Source organism: Phacochoerus africanus, chromosome 4, assembly GCF_016906955.1.
Source record: "Phacochoerus africanus isolate WHEZ1 chromosome 4, ROS_Pafr_v1, whole genome shotgun sequence".
Lineage (NCBI taxonomy): Eukaryota > Metazoa > Chordata > Mammalia > Artiodactyla > Suidae > Phacochoerus > Phacochoerus africanus.
The window spans coordinates 82492544-82512413 of NC_062547.1; the positions used below are offsets into that span (position 1 = coordinate 82492544).

At 45.7% G+C, this 19870-nt stretch overlaps 1 long non-coding RNA gene across 1 annotated transcript in view; it reads right to left on the minus strand.

Moving 5' to 3' along the window:
• LOC125126082 (uncharacterized) overlaps nucleotides 1-19065 on the minus strand; it is a 62443-nt gene extending 43378 nt beyond the window's left edge. Inside the window, exons 1-2 of the long non-coding RNA XR_007134503.1 lie at nucleotides 18865-19065; nucleotides 16327-16483 (exon numbers count right to left, since the gene is read on the minus strand). This is a non-coding gene — a long non-coding RNA (uncharacterized LOC125126082). The remainder of the gene's footprint in view (nucleotides 1-16326; nucleotides 16484-18864) is intronic.
• Nucleotides 19066-19870: the final 805 nt, after the last annotated feature.

Here is a 19870-nt window from a genome sequence, read left to right on the forward strand (position 1 = left end):
ATGTCATCTCTTTGTCATATGGACATTTGGGGACTGAATTATTATCATTTGCTTACGGGGTCCAAGATAATTAGATATATCAAATGAAGAAGTATTGTCCTGGTACAGTAGGTCCCAGCAAAGATTTTGACATCTCTGAATATTGAAGTCAAATAATGTTTCTCAAGAGGAAATTGACCCAAATGAGACTATTATATGCTTTTCTTTAGCAAAAAGAAGTTTTATTGGAAAACAGCGAATGAAATGAGATTTTCGCCAGGAAGGAGTTTTTGGAGGAGTAACTCATTCTCTGTACATGAGCACACAACACTGAACAAAAGATTTGGGGATTGTGTGCACCAGGGAAGGTGCTGAGTATCTGGATGGATACCCGAGCCACACTTGCTCCTACATGCAAGGACCTGGGGGTGACTAACAAGTCAGCAAGTCATGACCTCATAGTGTGGAAAGTTCTGGAACAGGGGGTCTGTAAAATAATGTAAGGGCTGAGGAGGAGTTGGTAAGACTGCCTGAGAGGAAACAGGACACATCGAAGATGACACTTTTGTATATTAATCTGTGTCCTTCCACCCAGCTATACTTGCTTATTTCTTTCAGGAGGTTTTTATTGACTCTTTGGAAGCTTCTCTGGCATCTGAAAACAAGTACAGCTTTATTTCTTTCTTCCCAAGTTGTATACCTTTTCTTTTTCTTGTTGTATTTCATTGGCTAGGATTTTGAGTATGATATTAAAATGGGGTGGTGAAAGGGTACATCCTTGCCTTATTCCTAATATATACATATATATATATATTTTTGGTCTTTTCTTGGGGCCAAACCCATGTCATACGGAGGTTCCCAGGCTAGGGGTCTAATTGGAGCTGTAGCCGCTGGCCTACGCCAGAGCCACAGCAACTCAGGATCCGAGCCGCATCTGCAACCTACACCACAGCACACAGCAATGCTGGATCCTTAACCCGCTGAGTGAGGCCAGGGATCGAACCCTCGACCTCATGGTTCCTAGTCGGATTCATTTCCACTGTGCTATGATGGGAACCCTGTTATTCCTAAACTTTTTTTTTTTTTTTTGTCTTTTTGCCATTTCTTGGGCCACTCCCACGGCATATGGAGATTCCCAGGCTAGGGGTCTAATCGGAGCTGCAGCCACTGGCCTACTCCAGAGCCACAGCAACTCAGGATCCAAGCTGAGTTTGCAACCTACACCACAGTTCACGGCAACGCCGGATCCTTAACCTACTGGGCAAGGCCAGGGAATCGAACCTGCAACCTCATGGCTCCTAGTCGGATTCGTTAACCACTGTGCCACACCAGGAACTCCTGTTAATTCCTAATCTTAATGGTAAAGCTTCAAGTTTCTTCACATGATGTTAGGTATAGGTTTTTTTAGCAGATTTAAAAAAAATCAAGTTAGGAAGTTTCTCTCTATCCCTATTTCATTGAGTTTTTATCAGGAATGAGGATTGGATTTTGTCAAATGCTTTTTCTGCAACTATTGATATGATCTTGTGATATGTGTCTTTAGCTTCTTAATGTGGTGGAATATATTGATTGATTTTCATATACTGAGCAAATCTTGCATACCTGGAATAAATCCCACTTATTCAGGGTATCATAATTCTTTTCATACATTGTTGAATTTGATTTGCTAATGTTTTGTTAAGCATTTTTACATCTATATTCATGAGAGTCATTGGTTTGTAGTTTTCCTTTCTTGTGATATCTCTGTCTGGTTTAGATATTAGGATAATGCTGGCTTCAGAGAATGTGTTAGGAAGTTTTTTTCTTTGTTTCTATCTTCTGAAAGAGGTTGTAGTGAATTGGTATAATTTCTTCCTTAAATATTTGGTAGAATTCACCAGTGAAACCGTCTGGGCCCAGTGTTTTCTTTTTTGGAATGTTATTAATTTTTGATTCAATTTCTTTAACATATAAAGACTTTTTTAGATTGTTTCTCCTTATGTAAGTTTTGGTATTTTGTACCTTTCAAGGAATTGGTCCATTTCATTTATGTCATCAAATTCATGGGCATGGAGTTGTTCATAGTCTCCTTCCCTTGGTTAGCTTGACATAGATTAGGGTGTAGCTTTAGGAGAGCAGGCGGCCAAATACTGAACTCCAGAGAACTCGCCCACAGAGATGGGTGGAACATGAGGAGCCCACAGAGGGAACTGAGGAATGGTGGAGGTGGGTAGAAAGGAAAGAATGGTTCTCTGAAAGTCAGGGCGGGGGAACTGTGAGTGAAGTGTGAACAACAGTGTCAAACGCTGCTGCAGGGGAGCCAGTGAAGTGAGAACTAGGAAGGATCCTCATCTCTCCTCTGTACAGAGTCGGAGGTGGAACTCTGCTCCCAAGAAGAATTTTGGAGCCCTGAGCCCTGGAACCTCAGAATGTGACCTTCTTTGAAAAGAGGGCTGTGGCCTATTAATTAATTAAGACATAAATGAAGATGAGGTCAAACTGGAGTAAAGTGGGCTCCTAATCCAATATGACTGCTGCCCTTATAAGAGAAAAGATGGATATGGACAGATGAATGGAGGCAGAAATTGGAGTCATGCAGTACAAACCAAGGAACACCAGGCTTGCTGGCAAACACAGAAGCTAAGGGAAAATATATGAGCAAGATCCTTCCCTAGATCTTTCCAAGAGAGGATGACCCTGCTGACACTTTGATCTAAGACTTCTAGCCCCCAGAACTGCTAGAGAATACATTTCCATTGTTTTCGGCCGCCCCAGTGTGTGGTACTTTGTTGCAGGAGGCCCAGGAAATTAATAAAGCTAAAGAGTCATCAGGTAAGTCTTCCCTTAAGACTGGAGGAAAGGTAAGTGCAGGTGCAGAACTAATACCTGTAGGCATGAGGAGGACAGGAGTGGGGTATAGAAAGAGTTACAGCCTTTGACATTTTTTCCTCTACAAAACCAGGGTTGGGGATCATCTGCTGAGAGTGAAGGATGGGGCAGCAAGAGGTTACAACTTCTATTACCACCTGTATTAGTTCTCTTGCTGTGTAACAAATTACCCCCCAAACTGAGCAGCCTAAAACAGCAAACATTTATTATTTCACAGAGTTTCTTTCTAAGAGTGAGGACTCTGGGGATGGCTAAACTGAGCGGTTCTGGCTCAGGATCGGTGGTCAGGTTGTAACCAAGATGTCAGCTAGGGCTGTAGACCTCTGAGGTTTTCATTGGATCTGCTTCCACGATGGCTCACTCACATCCATCTCTCTATAAGGTTGCTTGAGTGTCCTCACTACACAAGAGCCAGTTTCCCCTATAACAAGTCATCCAAGGCGAAGACCAAGGCGTAAACCACAATTTATGACCTAAGCTTGGCAGTCATATACTATCACTTGTGCTCGTGGTGGTCTACATATATATCTATTGATTATACAGACCAACTCTGACCAAAAGGCTACACAAGAGAACAAATACTAGGGAGGCAGGGATAATTAGGAGCCATCTTGGAGGCTGGTGACCACACCACCCAAATGCTGAGGCCTCCCAGGTCCTGATACCAGTCCTGTTATCTCCGCCTGAGTTTCAGATGCTTAGACTAAGGTGTCTTCTGGTCACCCCCTCTTGGATGTCCCATGAGCACCTCCAAGGCAACATGTATAAACCTGAACTCTTCATTCTCCTCTCAACCCAGATTCCTTCTCTAATTCTGTCTTAGAAGCTCAACTCATGACCCAAACACCCAAGCTCAAAGCTGGGATCATCTACCATCATTTTACCAACTCCCCAATTCCAACCATTACAGGTCATAGCAACTTTACTTCCTAAATATTTCTGCCTCCTCTCTCTGCTTGCTTTTACAGCCCTAGTTAAGGAAGTTCTCTCTCACCTTCATCACTGCAACAGCCTCCATACTATTGGACCCACATACAGTTGTCAGGAACTATGAAAGGTCTAGGATTTACCTTGCTTAGCCTGGATGCCAGCAGTTTCTTGGATGCTGACAGAACACGCAAGACTTCCGGGTTGGATACAAAGGACTTTATAACCCCCAGCACAGCAAGCAGTCCAAACCCCACATTCATCTCAGTACTCGTTTGCTTCCTAAGAACCATGGGAGGCAACGTGGTGTGACCCAGGCAGATGCTACACATGCAGTGGGGGTTCTGTCTCAGTGAAAAAGCCTAAGCTTAGGGGTCCTGAATCTTTTTTTTTTCTTTTCTTTTTAGGGCTGCACTTGTGGCATATGGAGGTTCCCAGGCTAGGGATCAAATTGGAGCTGCAGCTGCTGGCCTATGCCACAGCCACAGCAATGCCAGGACTGCATCCTTGAACTACGCTGCAGCTTGCTGCGACGCTGGATCCTTAACCCACTGAGCAAGGCCAGGGATCAAACCCACATGGATACTAGTTGGGTTCTTAACCCACTGAGTCACAACAGAAACTCCCTGAATCTTTTATAACGGGCTGCAAGCAAAGCTGCTGCCCTTTGAGTCTCTATCTCCATCTTCCAAAGATGCTTGCCATACAGACCTCCTTTACAAAATAATCCAGAACAGGAGTTCTCGTTGTGGCTCAGTGGTTAACGAATCTGACTAGGAACCATGAGGTTGCAGGTTCGATCCCTGGTCTTGCTCAGTGGGTTAAGAATCCGGCATTGCCGTGAGCTGTGATGTAGGTCACAGATGCAGCTTGGATCCCACGTTGCTGTGGCTGTGGCGTAGGCTGGCACCTACAGCTCCGATTGGACTCTTAGCCTGGGAATCTCCATATACTCCGGTGTGGCCCTACAAAAACACAAAGACAAAAAAAAAAAAAAAAGATTCAGAACAAAAGGGTAGTTAGTAGCTTATTCACAAGACATGCAGAGAAGCAATGAACCCATGGGGAAGTGTCTCCTAACAGCCAAAATCTAAATCAGGCCGTTCCCTGGCTCCCTGTACCTACAGAAGAAAGTCAGTTTCGTAAATGACACTGTCCACCTCTGCCCCTTACGTGCTCCCTACTCCCTGTCTCATAACATGGGTCAGAAATAATTTGCATCCCCTCAACAATCTGGGTTAATTCTTGCCTCTAGGTCTTTGCTTGGGTCATCTTCTTGGCCTGAATTTCCCCCTCCTTTCCCTAGAAATTGTTCCTCTTGTGTTCTGTGAAGTAGCTTCAGACACTCACATGCATTCTGGCTGTTGCTGGGTTAATGCTTGTCTATGGAGACAGGGGGCCAACCCTTCTTACGCTCTTTCATGGATTCATATTTACCACTTGCAACTGTTTTCTTCTTCCCCTAAACCAAACTGCCCGTTATGAGGAAGGCACAGCCTATTCCAGTAAAATGAGTTTCTGCAATTTTCTTACCAACTTCTGTGGCGGGGTCAGTTAAATACCTAATTTGGGAAGGTCCCATCATGGTTCAGTGGAAACGAATCTGACTAGTATCCATGAGGACACAGGTTTGATCCCTGGTCTCACTCAGGGGGTTAAGGATCTGGGGTTGCCATGAGCTGTGGTGTAGCTCGCAGATGTGGCTCGGATCCCGCGGGGCTGTGGCTGTGGCGTAGGCCAGTGGCTACAGCTCTGATTCGACCCTTAGTTTGGGAACCTCCATATGCTGCGGGTGCGGCCCTAAAAAGATAAACAAACAAACAAACAAACAAAAAAACCTAGTTTATTCTTATTCCTGGGCTCTAGTTTACCTCTCAGCTGTGCTGTCTTCCCAGCAGGCCTGAAGCAGCTCATGCAGGTAGTTTCTGGTTGTTTTCATTCTCCCAAAGACAAAGTCGAATGCATATTCTCCCTTATAAAAGAGCCATTTACAGTACAGCTTTATAAATCTCCCACCTGGAGCCCCATGGTGAGCCGGGATGGGGCGGAGGTCAGGTTTAGAATGGTGGCCCAGGGCTGCTTGCAGGAGACCATCTCTTTCCACTTCTCGCAGACAGAGCTGGAGAGACTGTGTCACCAAAAAATAGTGTAGCTTTGGATGAGATGGCTTTGAGAAACACTGTGAAAAAAACTTAGTTCACTTCTGAAGGGAACCCTGGTGGTCACTGGATCCTATTTTGAGAATCATCAGTTTCGAAAGAATGCTTAGCAACACTGGTTTCATTTAAGTCCTTTAATTGTCCCCATTTTGTTGGTTGGTTTGTTGCTTTTTTTCTTTCTTTCTTTTTTTTTTTTTCCGCTTTTCTGAGAAATGAAGTTAATAGCTTGAGTCACCAGCCAGGCTTGGAGTAGAAAACTAGCGAGGAGTGATAATACTTATAAAGCACTGATAAAACTTGAATGAAAAAGGCTCTATGAGGTCATGCCCATGTGAGTGGGCTAAAAAGGTACAGTCTTCCCATTTGGTACTTCCTTCTTGGCTGTGCACGTGTCACCTTTTGGGGCATCTGCCCAGCGGACAATGATGCTTCTTCCTGAGGCCCCTGATGAGATTTATAGGATTGGCCTCCAGGCAACCATATTTATAGAACATAATTCTGGCTGCCATTACCCACCCGACAGGGATCTTCTTCCTTCCTTCATGTATTCCAAGCACTGACAACAGTGCCTGCAACAGAGTGAAGATAGAGTTGTTGAATATTTGTTGAATGGATGACCCTGGGGGCTGGGAATGACGGAGAGCTTCCTCCCATCCTTGAGGCTGGGACTCCGGAGCTGCGGGCTGGCTTTACCCCATCACAGGGACTGAGGAGGAGGGGAAGGCGGAGACCTAGGGCACTTGGAGAGAGGTCTGGAAAGTGAGAATTTGCACAGGCTCCACTGATTCTCCCGTCCTGCTCCCAGGCCTTTCCAAGGCCAAGCTATAAACCACTACCTTGGAATATGTTCCTTTGTCTGTGCTTATGCTAGCTCACAGAGTGGCCAGGCCAAGGCAAGGTAGAAAATTTGGAAGTTGACATGGCAAACGTCTAGGTGTGATTACCAGAAAAGTGGCCCACTCATCACCAGCAGGCCTGGGGTGAAGGGGTGTTGTGACCTCTGGGAAATTCTCAGTGAGCTAGCTGCCACTCAGCCCCCTCTCTCCCAGCCCTCTGGATTCTCAAGTGTGTGCTGACAGTGACAGGATACTGGCTTACCACTGTGGGGACATGACAGAGTCAAACAATAAAAGCCTAGTTTCCACAGAGATATTTGATAATTTTTTTTTTTTTTTGGTCTTTTTAGGGCCACACCCACAGCACATGGAATTCCCAGGCTAGGGTCAAATTGGAGCTGCAGCTGCTGGTCTACACCACAGTCACAGCAACACCAGATCCAAGCTGCATCTGCGACCTATACCACAGCTCCAGATCCTTAACCCACTGAGCAAGACCACGGATCGAACCCACGACCTCATGGATACTAGTCAGGTTTGTTATTGCTGAGCCATGATGGGAACTCCAATATTTGATGTTATATAGGAAGTATTATGGAGCCCATACTGGAGCTCTAGAAGCATGGTCTCAAGAGGAAAAAATATTTTTCCTCTCATCACAAAGTAGAGGCAAATAAACACTATCTTCTACCACTATAGCTATGGAGACACTAAGTCAGACACATGTGTCTGGAGCAGAAAGTTGGACAAGAAAAAGTTGCAATATCACATATAGAGCTCATGGTCCTGCTTATCAGTAAGTGGTGGAAGGTCACTCTGCCAGGTATATTGGAAGTGAAGGGAGCTTCCTAGGTTCTGTGCAATTACGAATAATTTATGATGGAGTTCCCGTCATGGCTCAGTGGTTAATGAATATGACTAGGAACCATGAGGTTGCGGGTTTGATCCCTGGCCTTGCTCAGTGGGTTAAGGATCCCCAGTTGCTGTGGCTGTGGTGTAGGCCAGCAGCTACAGCTCCGATTAGACCCCTAGCCTGGAAACCCCATATGCCAAGGGCCGCAGCCCTAGAAAAGACAAAAAGACAAAAAAAAAAATTAACATATACACACTGCTATATATAAAATAGATAACCAACAAGGACCTACTGTATAGTAAAGGGAACAGTTATCAATATTTTGTAGTAACATATAAGGGAAAAGAACCTAACAAAGATATATAGTAAATCAACTATAATTTTATGGAAAGACAGCTGATGAAGTTTTGGTACTTCAACTCTGAACTTTGAGCATTTACAAGATAATGAATGCTGGAGTTCCCGTTGTGGCACAGCGGAAACGAATCCGACTAGGAACCATGAGGTTGTGGGTTCGATCCCTGGCCTTGCTCAGTGGGTTAAGGATCCGGCATTGCTCTGAGCTGTGGTGTAGGTCGCAGACTTGGCTCAGATCTGGCGTTTCTGTGGCTCTAGCCTGGGAACCCCCATATGCCATGGGTGCAGCCCTAAAAAGACAAAAACAAAAAAACAAATAGTGCATGCTGTTCTGCAGTTAATGTCAAGTATGCTATGAAAAGGGAACACGGATTGGTGCGGAACACAAACCATTTGGATGACAAAAGAAAATTCCAGATGGAATCAAGACCAAGACATTTCCCTTAGCCACGCCTGGCTTAATATTTAACTAATGCTAATGACTAGCCATAGTAGTGGCTGTTTTTGCAAGAGGTAGAGCAGCAGAGGTTTCTCTCTCTCACTCCTGGAACCTGCCTGCTTCAGGTTCTGTTGTAGCTGATCTCTGGTCTTCCCCCAGTGGGTTCAGACTGAAGGAGCAGTTTCTATCTGGGACATGCTGCTCGCATGACAGAGGAAGTGGGAGGTTGAACCCCACCTGCCTGGTTGTGGCATGGTTTTTAAAGCTTCTGCTCCAAGTGTCCCCGCCCTAGCCCTCAACTTCCCACCCCCATTTCATTGGCCCAAACAAGTCACATGGCCAAGCTTGCCTGCAAAAAGGACATTCCATCTCCCAGGGACAACTGCTGATATGCAGCAGAGTCAGGATGGGCAGTGACTATTTTGACAATAATGCAATATAGCAGCAGGATTTCAGTCTATTTCTAGAACCGTACGTTCTGTTAATGGTAGTCTGATCTCTACAACTATGCTTCGGTTAACTGTATAGGGAACACTTTACAGACTCCATCCATACTGAGGGCTTGGTCATTTCTAATTACTCCTTTTATGGCTCCCCCAACCTAGGTATTAAAAGACTCCCGCAGGTACTAACAAAACCCACTGGCACGACGAGACGAACCCTATTTGGCAACTGCAGAACCCTGACAGTGGAAAAAGGACGTAGATGGGATCCCTCAGAGGTGTGTTTCTCAAAGGGTGGCCCGAGCTCCCAGTCTGGTTTTATATGCAGATACCTGGGTTCCATGCTAGATACACAGAATGTGCCTTTCTAGGAGTGGGGCCTGGGAATCTGCATTGCAACGAGCACTGTCGCTGCCCCTGATGTAGACCAACCAGTGAGACTTGCCACCTTGGAGAACCCACCCTTACCAGGCTCCTGTCAGGGAGCATTACTGGAAGGTCCCACCCTGGGTCTCTGTCCTGGTGCACAGGGGCCAGTGTATACACCTGTACCTGTGTGCTGTGTGCTTAGCCAGGACTTGGAATTTCCTGGGGAGTCAGGGAGAAGGAGGTACTTTTTATGGAACGGTTTTTAATGAGGGGCTCTACTCTTCCTTCGAATACATTTGGGTTTATACAGTTCACAGTTTTTCTCATAAATCAGCATCTGTGAATCATTTTTGTTACTTGTCTATTTTTAGAAATGAAATGTGACTACGCTGAACAATGTTCTCATAAAAAAACCCACTTATAATAAGAACAATTGTTCTAACTCTTATATTTTAACTGCTTCTCCTCAACAATGTACCTTTGGAACCAAATCTGTGATGAAAGCTTAACTGTGAGTTTCCAAACCCGATTTTTTTTGTGAGGGCTGCACATTTTGAAACAGTTCAGTTACTGATCTCTAAAATAAAATGAAATTTAGAAATTTATATCCTGCCTATGCTTTTCCAGGGCTGCTTTAAAGAGAAAGACAGCAGTGTTCCATGTGGGAAGATTTGGTTTGAGAGCTCTGTTGCGGTGACCTCGGCTGTTGCCTGGGTCATTAAATCCAATACCCTTGTGCTGCCAACTAAAAGTTTCCTGGCCTCACTCTGCCCTAACTGGGCTGGTCTGGCACCCTGGTGACATAAGCTGCCCTGGCTGCCAGCTCATTTTAGGGCAGTTCAGCCTGCAGGGGGTTTATTAGGGTGCTCTGCTTCCCCAGGACTTTAAGGCCATTGCTGCGTCCCCAGCTTCCCAGGATTTTGAGGCCATCGCTGTGTCCCAGAGGAGAGGATATTTAGGTACAAACTCCTCCAAGGTCTATTCTGTTGTCCAACCCACATCTCACATGTGAATTCCTTTCCAAACATGGCTAGCAACAGAGTTCACCACATCCAGATCTCAAATGTCATTCTGCAGTTATTTCTTCCTTTTTGAAGTCATGTCTACAGCCAAAGTGAGGGAAGAGACAATGTGCTATAAAATTCAGCTGAGAGGAAGGAAGGGAAAGAGGGAAGGAAGAGAGAAGAAAGAGGGAAGACTTCTTAAAAAACTAAGTTCCCGTCGTGGCTCAGTGGTTAACGAATCCGACTAGGAACCATGAGGTTGCAGGTTCGATCCCTGGCCTTGCTCAGTGGGTTAAGGATCTGGTGTTGCCATGAGCGGTGGTGTAAGTCACAGATGCAGCTCGGATCCCGCATGGCTGTGGCTCTGGTGTAGGCCCGTGGCTACAGCTCCGAATAGACCCCTAGCCTGGGAACCTCCATATGCTACGGAGGCTGCCCTAGAAAAGGCAAAAAGACAAAAACAAACAAAAAACCAAAAAACCTAATTTCTCTGTTGAAAAAATACAATACCAGGCAAAATGCATTCAAATGCATTTTCCAAATAAATAAATAAATCTGATTTCTAAAAAAAAAAAAATCAATTTTTTAGGTCTTTCTACTCAAGTTAATGACAAACACAAAGGCAAAGATGCTAGTTTAATGTAATTGGCTGATTATTTTATAGTGCCTAGATCTTTTAGTCTATAACCATATTATTATTTTGTTATTTTAATGATTTTAATTTTTTTCCATTCTAGTTGATTTATAGTGTTCTGTCAATTTTCTACTGTACAGCAAGGGGACCCAGCTGCACATACATATATACATTCTTTTTCTCACATTATCCTCCATCGTGTTCCACCACAAATGACTAGATGTAGCTCCCTGTGCCAGACAGTAGGATCTCACTGCTTATCAACTCCAAATGCAATAATTTGCATCTATTAACCCCAGACTCCCAGTCCATCCCATTCCCTCCCCCTCCCTCTTGGCAACCACAAATCTGTTCACCAAGTCCATGCGTTTCTTTTCTGTGGAAAGGTTCATTATATAAGCAATTATTAATAAGCAATTATTAAATGATAAAGAACATCTGATACAACCATTTTTACAGAACTAGAAAATGAATTTCCAAGTGAGAAAGACTGTGCAGACTCCCATCTTTTATATTCAACCCTGGAAAAGGGAAGGGGAGGGAAGGGGGAGAGAAGGGGAGTAAGAAAGGATGGAAAGAAGGAAGGAAAGAAGGAAGGAAGGAGAAAGGAGAGAAGGAAAGGAGAAATCGAGGGAATTTCTGCTTTGTCCACTTTGCTTCCATTTTGCTTCCACTGCACTGATGCTGCCTCTGAGCAGAATCCCTCCAATCCCTCCAATGAGGGGCTCACTTTCCTGTGGCTTCTAGATTTTGCAAGTTGAGCGCAGCCAGATGCAAGTCATAAGATGAAAACCATCATGCCCAAGGACCTTCTGGATCTCCAGGAGGTTGGCACAGAAAAGGACAGAGGGCGGCGTGAAGTCTAAACTCAGCCGTCATTGTCATGAAATTGTCGTGCGGCTCTCCCACTGGAAAGGATCTGCTCCCTTTTATACTGACCGCAGAGCAATAGCTCATTAACGTGGCATCGCAACGAGCCATGCGAGTGGCAGACACCGTGCCAGCTTGGGGCACTGTTTTATATTCAGCTAATGTAGACTTGATTTAGTTTCTGGGGATTAGAATGTTTCAATATTGCCTTGTAAATATATTCCATTCTGGTTCTCGGGCAGAGCATCGGTTCAGAAAAGCTGCAAGGTTTTAGCTGCCAGTTTCTCTTGCATTCCTGGTTTTGTCTGTAATTTCTAAAGACTAGTAAGTAGACAAGGCACTTTACAAATACACAAAGACAAGGGCCTGGCCCTCGGTCAGAAAAACACAACCCAAATGAAACTAATCCAAGCAGAAGCAGTAACAGACAGGTTTGGGGGAGGGCACTGGCTTTGGAAAGCAAAGTTTAAAGTATTTCTGTTTTTGTTTTTGTTTTGAAATGGGAGTGATTTGAAGGGTGAGGGGACGGCCTCGTCCTGAGGTCTGCTCTGCATTTAATTGAAGGCTCCTGGTCTCAGGAGGTCATGCAATTCAAAAGCAAAGTTGTTCAAACTGACCCACCACCCCCACCTCCACCCCTTGGCAAAGAAACTGCTTTCTCCGGCAGACAGTGCCTTGCTTCCAACGGCTTTGTGGCTGACCTCAGCTCCCCAGACAAGTGTAGGCTTAAAGAAGATAATTGCTTTCCAAAGCATTTTGCCTCCCTGGTAGAAAATCATCTTGAACACCAAGCGCACCTCTACCAGGAGGAGACCACACCTGAAGGCACATCGCTCGTTGGTTCTTTTATTTGCCTTCATCAGAAAGTTCTACTGACTACATCGAGCAAAAGTCAGGCATTTAACTCCCTAGAAACAAGCCAGTTACCCGGCGCTGTGGCACAGGCACATTTTTATGCAAACCTCAAGTTATAACCCACATATGGTGGCAGATCATTATCCTAAGACTCTAAATTGAACCAGTTATATAGTTGGAGGTGGATCTATCATAATCTGGAAAACTTCTCTTTTACTGGTCTATTTTAACAAGTGTAGGGAGGAAATAAAACTCAAAAAGCATAAACTGTTTAACATTTTGAATTGAACTTTGATAAAAATGGAAATACTCCAAAATAAAGAAATACTGGCAAAAAAAAAAGAGGGAAAGATGCAGACAGAAATAAAGGAGAAAATGTGGAAATAAAACGGTTCTGTTACTGCTTTTACATTTCCTAATTTAGTTAAGTAGAAAAGGCAGGACACGCAATCATGCAGAGATATGATCCTTAATGGGAGAGAGAGGCAGACGGAGAGGAGGCTGTGAGGCAGAGAGACAGAGACAGACAGAGGTAAAAGACTAAAATGAAATGGATCAAAAGAGACCGAAGGGATTATTCCTGGGAAAAGGGATTACAGGTAACTTCCATTTTGTCTTTGGGTCTTCTGTGTTTTCCAAACGCGCTACAATTAGCGTGTTTTTTTGTTTTTTCTTTTTGTTTTTTTTTTTGTTTGTTTGTTTTGCTTTTTTAGGGCTGCACTCGCGGCATATGGAAGTTCATCTATACCACAGCCCATGGCAACCCCGCCCGCCGGATCCTTAACCCACTGAGTGAGGCCAGGGATCGAATCCACAATCCCATGGATCCTAGTTGGGTTCGTTAACCACCGAGCCACGAAGGGAACTCCAAGTGCGTTTTTTAAAAATAAAAATTGATAAAACATTTTGCAAATGTTTCTGATTCAAAAATGCAATGATTTTTAAACTGTGAGCACATGTGTGGATAGACTTGAGGGTTGTTGGAGTTTCTGTACTAGTGTGCCCTCCGGGCCTGAGGGAACAGGGAGCACACACACACACTCCCACGCACTGTGCAGACAGCTCACAGACAGATATAAAGACTTTTCCAGCCTAAACATATTTTAACAGTTCCAATGCCCCAGGCTGCAGTAACAGATGACAAAATAAAGGGTTCTTTAGTGCTGACCCCTTGCAAGTGCTTACCATCCCCATCAGGGGACACCATCTGCGAGATCAGTTCCAACTGTCCACGACGCACTGCTTTATACCTTACGTGGGCCACGTAACATGAGCTTAACACAGCAGGAGCTGACATACCGTGTGGAACCCAGGGCCCTGGTGCTGGCTTTAACTGCACTGGTTGTGTCAGGAGCCCTGATCTCTAGATCCTGGACCATTTCAGTGCCTGGAACAGCCAGAGCCGGGAGAGCAAGCAGAAATTTGCTCTGGGCATCTGTTCCGTCCACATCATGAAGCTGGCCTGGGCTCCCCTACAGATCTTTCTGCTTCCTTGGCACGTGTCCTTTGGATCACTTTGTGCATAAAAGATACCCTCAGAGACAGACTCCAGATAGTTATCCTGGTTCGCTGCCTAAAATTATTCACTCCATTTGTTCCTCGACTTGAAAACCCCTGAATTAGAGGTTTACTTGGAACAAGAGTCTTTCCAAAGAAATGCAAATGCCTCTAAAAGGGTTCTGAGCCATGGGGTCATTGAGACCTGATCATAAATGTATTTGATCAGGTTGCTTCCCTTTGAATGCCTGGACAGCTGGATGGAGAAAGGGGACTTTTGATGCAATATAAAGGGAGTAAGTGGTAGGTAGGGATGGAAGGATGCAGCCTGAAGATTCTAGAGCAGATGGGCACTTCGACCTTGGGGGTGACATGAGGGAAGAGGCACACAGGTAAGTGGGGAGCAGCAGAGACCCTCCTCCAATCTCCCTCCCCCCTCACTCCCAGAGGACACCTGCTCCTTCGTCATTCCTCAGCCTCCTGCCACCAACCCCGTCAGCTCTCACCCCTGCACTGCACCCAGCACTCCCGTCCTTCTCCCATCTTGGCTCCATCCTCCTCCACTTGCTAAATCCCACCTTCTTCCTTCCCATCCGCCTCCCTTAGCACTCTCCCCTCGGTCCCCAGCATCCTCAGTCCTCTCTTCACCGGCGCCTTTAACCTGTTTTCCCACCTTACCAACAAACACAAAATGCTCTCCCTAAACCCACTGAACACTCCTGCTATGCCCCCTCTCAGCTAGGCATCTGGAGGGGCTGCTTGCACCCTTTCCACGTTCTCACCTTCTCTCTCTCCTCATCTGCCGTTTCTCTTCTGCTCCCTTCCCCACTTTGCAACTGCTCTTGCCCAAGTCGCTTGGTGACATTGTGATGAAAGCAGTGGAAGCTGCAGTTCTTGGCTTATGACCTCCCCAAAGCCTTTGACCTGGTGACCTCTCTGCTTGTTAACTCTTTTCCACGGCTTCCTTGGTCCCTCTCTCCCTGGGTGACACCACCCCTCAGCCCAGACTGCCCTTCTGAGCTGCCCGCCCCACACCCACCTGTCTTCAGGACAACCCACCTCTCGCAGACATGTCAACCAGCACTTCCAGGATGGAATCCATCATCTTCTCTCCCCCCTCCACCAGCCTGATGCTTCATGTCCCAGGGATTTATCCAGGAGAGTCCTCTGTATAGAACGTGCCTCTTCCTGGTGACCCTCCGACCCCTCACCTGGCTAACTGCTCTGCCTCCTTCAGGTCTCAGGATGGATGTCACTTCTGGGAAGCCTTCCTTGATACCCCAAGTCTGAGTCAGGTGCTTCTATGATTTCAGAAGCTTCCACGTGCACTTCTTTATGGAATTATCTATCTTTCCCACTAAAATATTCGCTCCCTGATGCCTGGGATCTTTCAGTCTTGCTCATTATCTCTGTTGGCCCAGCATGATGTCTGGCATATAGGTTGTTCAATAAAAATGCATTTATTTGAAAAAAATAAAACAGCCTATTTCCAGGGTTCAGGAAGCCAGAAAAGTTGGGGAGGAGGGTCTTCCTTAGTCCCCCCGCCACCCACATAGTGTCTGTTCACAAGATCCAGGCTCTGCTACCCAGGCAGCGCCCTTTGTCTGTTCTTCAACTTAAACATCAGCCATGCAGCTGTGTGTGCACCCATCCTAGACCCTTCTCACCATGGATAATAATTTTTTTCCTATGAGAAAATTTATTATTTCCTCCTTAACACTGACTTTAAAATGAGCTTTTGCAATTTTTTTTTTTTTAAGCTGAAGACTCTCTCTGCCATATGTAACTATGGATCACTCAGCACAAATACCTTCTAGGTTGGTTCTTTCAAGTCAAATAAATAACCCTGCCACAGGATAATTCTTAAAAGCATTTGGTTCATGTCTTATTTTTTGTTTTCCTTTCTGGAGTCTAACTTTGCTTAAGAAAAATGTTCAATTCCAATATGGTTGCTTCAGAAATTCAAGTTCCCAAATGCTTGATAGTTTTTCCTTTTGCTTTGGCCAGTTACAAAGATTTTATAGGTCCAAATACATACTCTTTGATCCTTTAATTAATGCATGTGGCCAAATTATGAGAATAAATACTTGAATACGTTTATACAAATGAGTCATATGATTTCCCCAACCGAAGCCACAACGCACAACACCCCGCACTGTAGGACATCTGTTCGTCTCTTTCCAAGAGTTTAGAAAGGGATTTTAGAGGAAATTTGAAATAACAGAGCTATACTCACCACCGTGCTGGCAAAAGGGCTGGGCTCTTTCTTCCTGGGTCGCTGCATCAAAGGACAGCAGCTGTTTACAAGATCCTGCTAAGCTGTTGTGAATGTTTTTAAACCAACGATGGGAACGGGGACCCCATGGCATCTTCCCAGCAAACAAAGGTATTCACTGTGGGAATAATAAGAGAAGTGTAAAGTGAGTGGAGGGAGAGACTGGGCTGTAGGTGGATAAACTCTTCTGGCTCCGCCAGCCACCATGGCGGAAGATTGTTCTTTTTTTCCCTTTTTTTAGGGCCGCACCTGTGGCATATGGAGGTTCCCAGGCTAGGGGTCCAACTGGAGTTACAGCTGCCAGCCTACACCACAGCCATAGCAACACAGGATCTGAGCCACATCTGCAACCTACACCACAGCTCACAGCAATGCCGGATCCTTAACCCACTGAGCGAGGCCAGGGATCGAACCTGCAACCTCATGGTCCCTAGTTGGATTCATTTCCACTGAGCCACAAGGGGAAAATCTGAGGAAGATTGTTCTTAGCATCACATGAATGCTCTTCCTCCCAACAGAACTTTCAAGAAAGTGCCTCATCACACCGCTCAGATGAGCACAGCCTGTCAGCCTCAAGTTGGGCAAGGCTTTCTGAGCACTGTTTCTCCTTCTCTTTCTGTACTTATTTCCCAAGGGCTTGCTCTTGACCTGACCTGGCTTTCCATCTTCATTTTGTTCTCAGGGATAGACAACTGTAGGGACCATAGGTCGCAGCCTGGGACCCTGCCCTATTTCTGCGTGTCCCCGGGATGGCCCTCTTTCATCCTGTGACTCTCCACTGGAGGTTGCTCTTTAACCCCCACCATCCCCTCATCAGGAAGGACAGCATCCTGTCCCCTTTACTTTAGGGATGAGTGGCGCTTCTGGTCTTCCTGGGCGCCCTGCATGCTGCTGAGGATGTGGTTCCCATCCCATCAATATCTAAATCAGTGCCACTCAGTCTTGTTTGGGGACCAGCAGCATCGATCTTCCCTGAGAGCTTGTGAGAAATGAAAATTCCCAGGCCTTGTGCTTAGGCTACGGAAGCAGGAGCTCTGCGTGGGGCCCTGGGAACCTGTGTTAACAAGCCGTCCAGGTGATTCCTAAGCAGAACGAGAACTACTTAGCTGACAGCTGTATGAATGAGGGGGCAGGGATGGGAGATTTTTCACACTCCTTCCAAGGAAAGAGAATCAGCAGATTACAAATTTTCTTTTCTTCTCTCCTCAGGTCCTAAACACACAATTTTCTTTTCTTTCTTTTTTTTTTTTTTTTTTGAAAATTTATGGTCCTTATTTATTTCCATTACTGTGAATATTCAAAGGTTCAATTGCAGAAATACTAATGTGTTTGATTATGGGGGGCTGTCATGCTGTCCCCCAGTTTTTTTATTACTCAATGAATTTATTACATTTGTAATTGTACAATGATCATCACGGTCCAATTTTATAGGACTAAACACACAATTTTCTGAAATCAGCAGCAAGGATTAAGGACAAGCTTTAGCAACTGGGAGGCCTATCTTGAAAGTCCTAAAGTGGCTGCCTTTTTCTCCCATGGGACCCCCTGCCCCCTAACTATCTGCAGCAGCCAGTCTGACCTGCGCATTGTCTGGCTATGCTACTTTCTCATCCTTGCCTTTGCCCATTCATGAGTTCCCGAATCTCCAGCCATCTAGAACTGGCCACATCCCATTCCAGGGCTTGGCTCTGCCAGCCAACAGATATTAATTGAACACTTGATAGGATATAGGCAAGGTTTCACTAGCTGCCCGTCTCCCCTCCCAAACCTCTTTTGCCCGCTGCCCTGCTGCCCATTCCCCGTGGAACCCCCGCCTGCTGACCGCCTGACCCACAGCAGGGCGCTCAGTCAGCAAAACTTACAGACGCCGAGAGCTGAGGCTCCTTAACAGTCTCCACTCTCATGATTTTCCAACCATTTAGTAAAACAGCCAGACTAGAACATCTACCCAGAAAATGAGACAGGGCAGTATTTTATTAGTATGAATGCCTTTAAGTTAAAGTGAAGTTAAATGGTAGGTTAAGCAAATGAGTATAATCAGGCTATTTGGACACCCCCCCCCCCCCAACATCGAAGTTAGACGGATGAGAGCAGTCAGGTCTGCCTCTGGGTCCAGTTTATTTCTGGAATAATTGGTTGCACAATGTTGGGGGGGGGGATCCTCACTCAGATAAGTAGTTGCACATGGTAACAATTGTTTTTTAAAGATAACTTTCCTTGTCACCTCGAGATACTCTTCCAACAGAGAGATGGCAGAACAGCTTTATTCCAAGGTTTACCCACAGAGAGGTGTTTGGATGACGTGATAATGAACACGTTGGCGGGCTTCAGTTAAAAACTGGCACTTGTCACATCTAATTGTCTTTTTTAATATAGTTGGAAAAAAAATTAATGCAATTTAAATCAAATGTCTGTGGAAACTCTTCAAAACCTTTGCAGCCCTCAGGGCTCTACAAAGCACAGTGGCCATTTCGCAGATGAGAGAGTGAAATCACTTACTCAGGTCCGGTGGCCTTTCGGTGTCAGAGCCTGCTGCATCTCGTGTCACCTGACTTCTGTTTTCCTTCTCAGTTTCACATGGGACCTCGGAGCCCCCCAGGTTGATTCCAAGTGCCTTTCGCTCAGGGCCAAACCTTCCAGAGGAGGAGCTCTGTTTATCCTGCTGAAATGAATTACAGCATGGAAATTCCCCAGCGCCAGCTCTCCTCTTTGGCTGGAGGGTGCTGGGCAGGACTAAAGATCCAGCCGAGGGACCCTGCCTCTTCCTGGTGTCTGCCCATGGGCTGGCACACACAGTCCTCTGGAAATAATACGCTTTTCCTTTCAGCAGCCAGGGGTTGCTGATCTCCACTCAGCTTCTCTCCCACTGGGCCTGGTCCCAGAAAGCACTTGCTCATTTAGATGAATTGCATCTGGCATGTGCTCAATGTAGCTAACAAAGGTAGTTTTCTAGCAACACGGGGGCGCAGGGAGACAGGGCCGAGAAATGGCCGGGAGCTGGGGGAAAAGCAAATCCGTCCTGACCTCTAGGGAAGGCCTCAGCTATGGCAGGCTACAGCTCCCAGACTTTTTCTCCTAGCAGCTCACTGTTTCAAGACCAGCCACCCAGAGACGAAAGCCCTAAAAGGGTGAGGGCAAGGTTCTTGGGGAAAAATGGAACTTCTCCAGGACACTTCCTGCTTCACGAAGAAAGGTTGAGAAATCTCTTCACCACCTCAGCAGGTGGCCTGCTCCTTTCACCTCAGAGACCCTGCAACAGCTCGTCCTGCAGAACTTAGCGTGGCCTCTCCCTCGGCTCAGAGCTGCAACTCTGCCCCCCCCGCCGCCCCCAGCTTTGGAAATTAAACAGGTGTCAGGCATGTCTGTCCTCAGGTGAGAAAAATTGAGTCATGCAAGCCCCAAACAGCTCAACCCAATCAAGCCCCTCTGGTCTCCTAGCAACTTGCTGTGCTTAGATTTTCCACCTACTTTTGCAAGGTGGAATTTAATTAAAATATATATATGT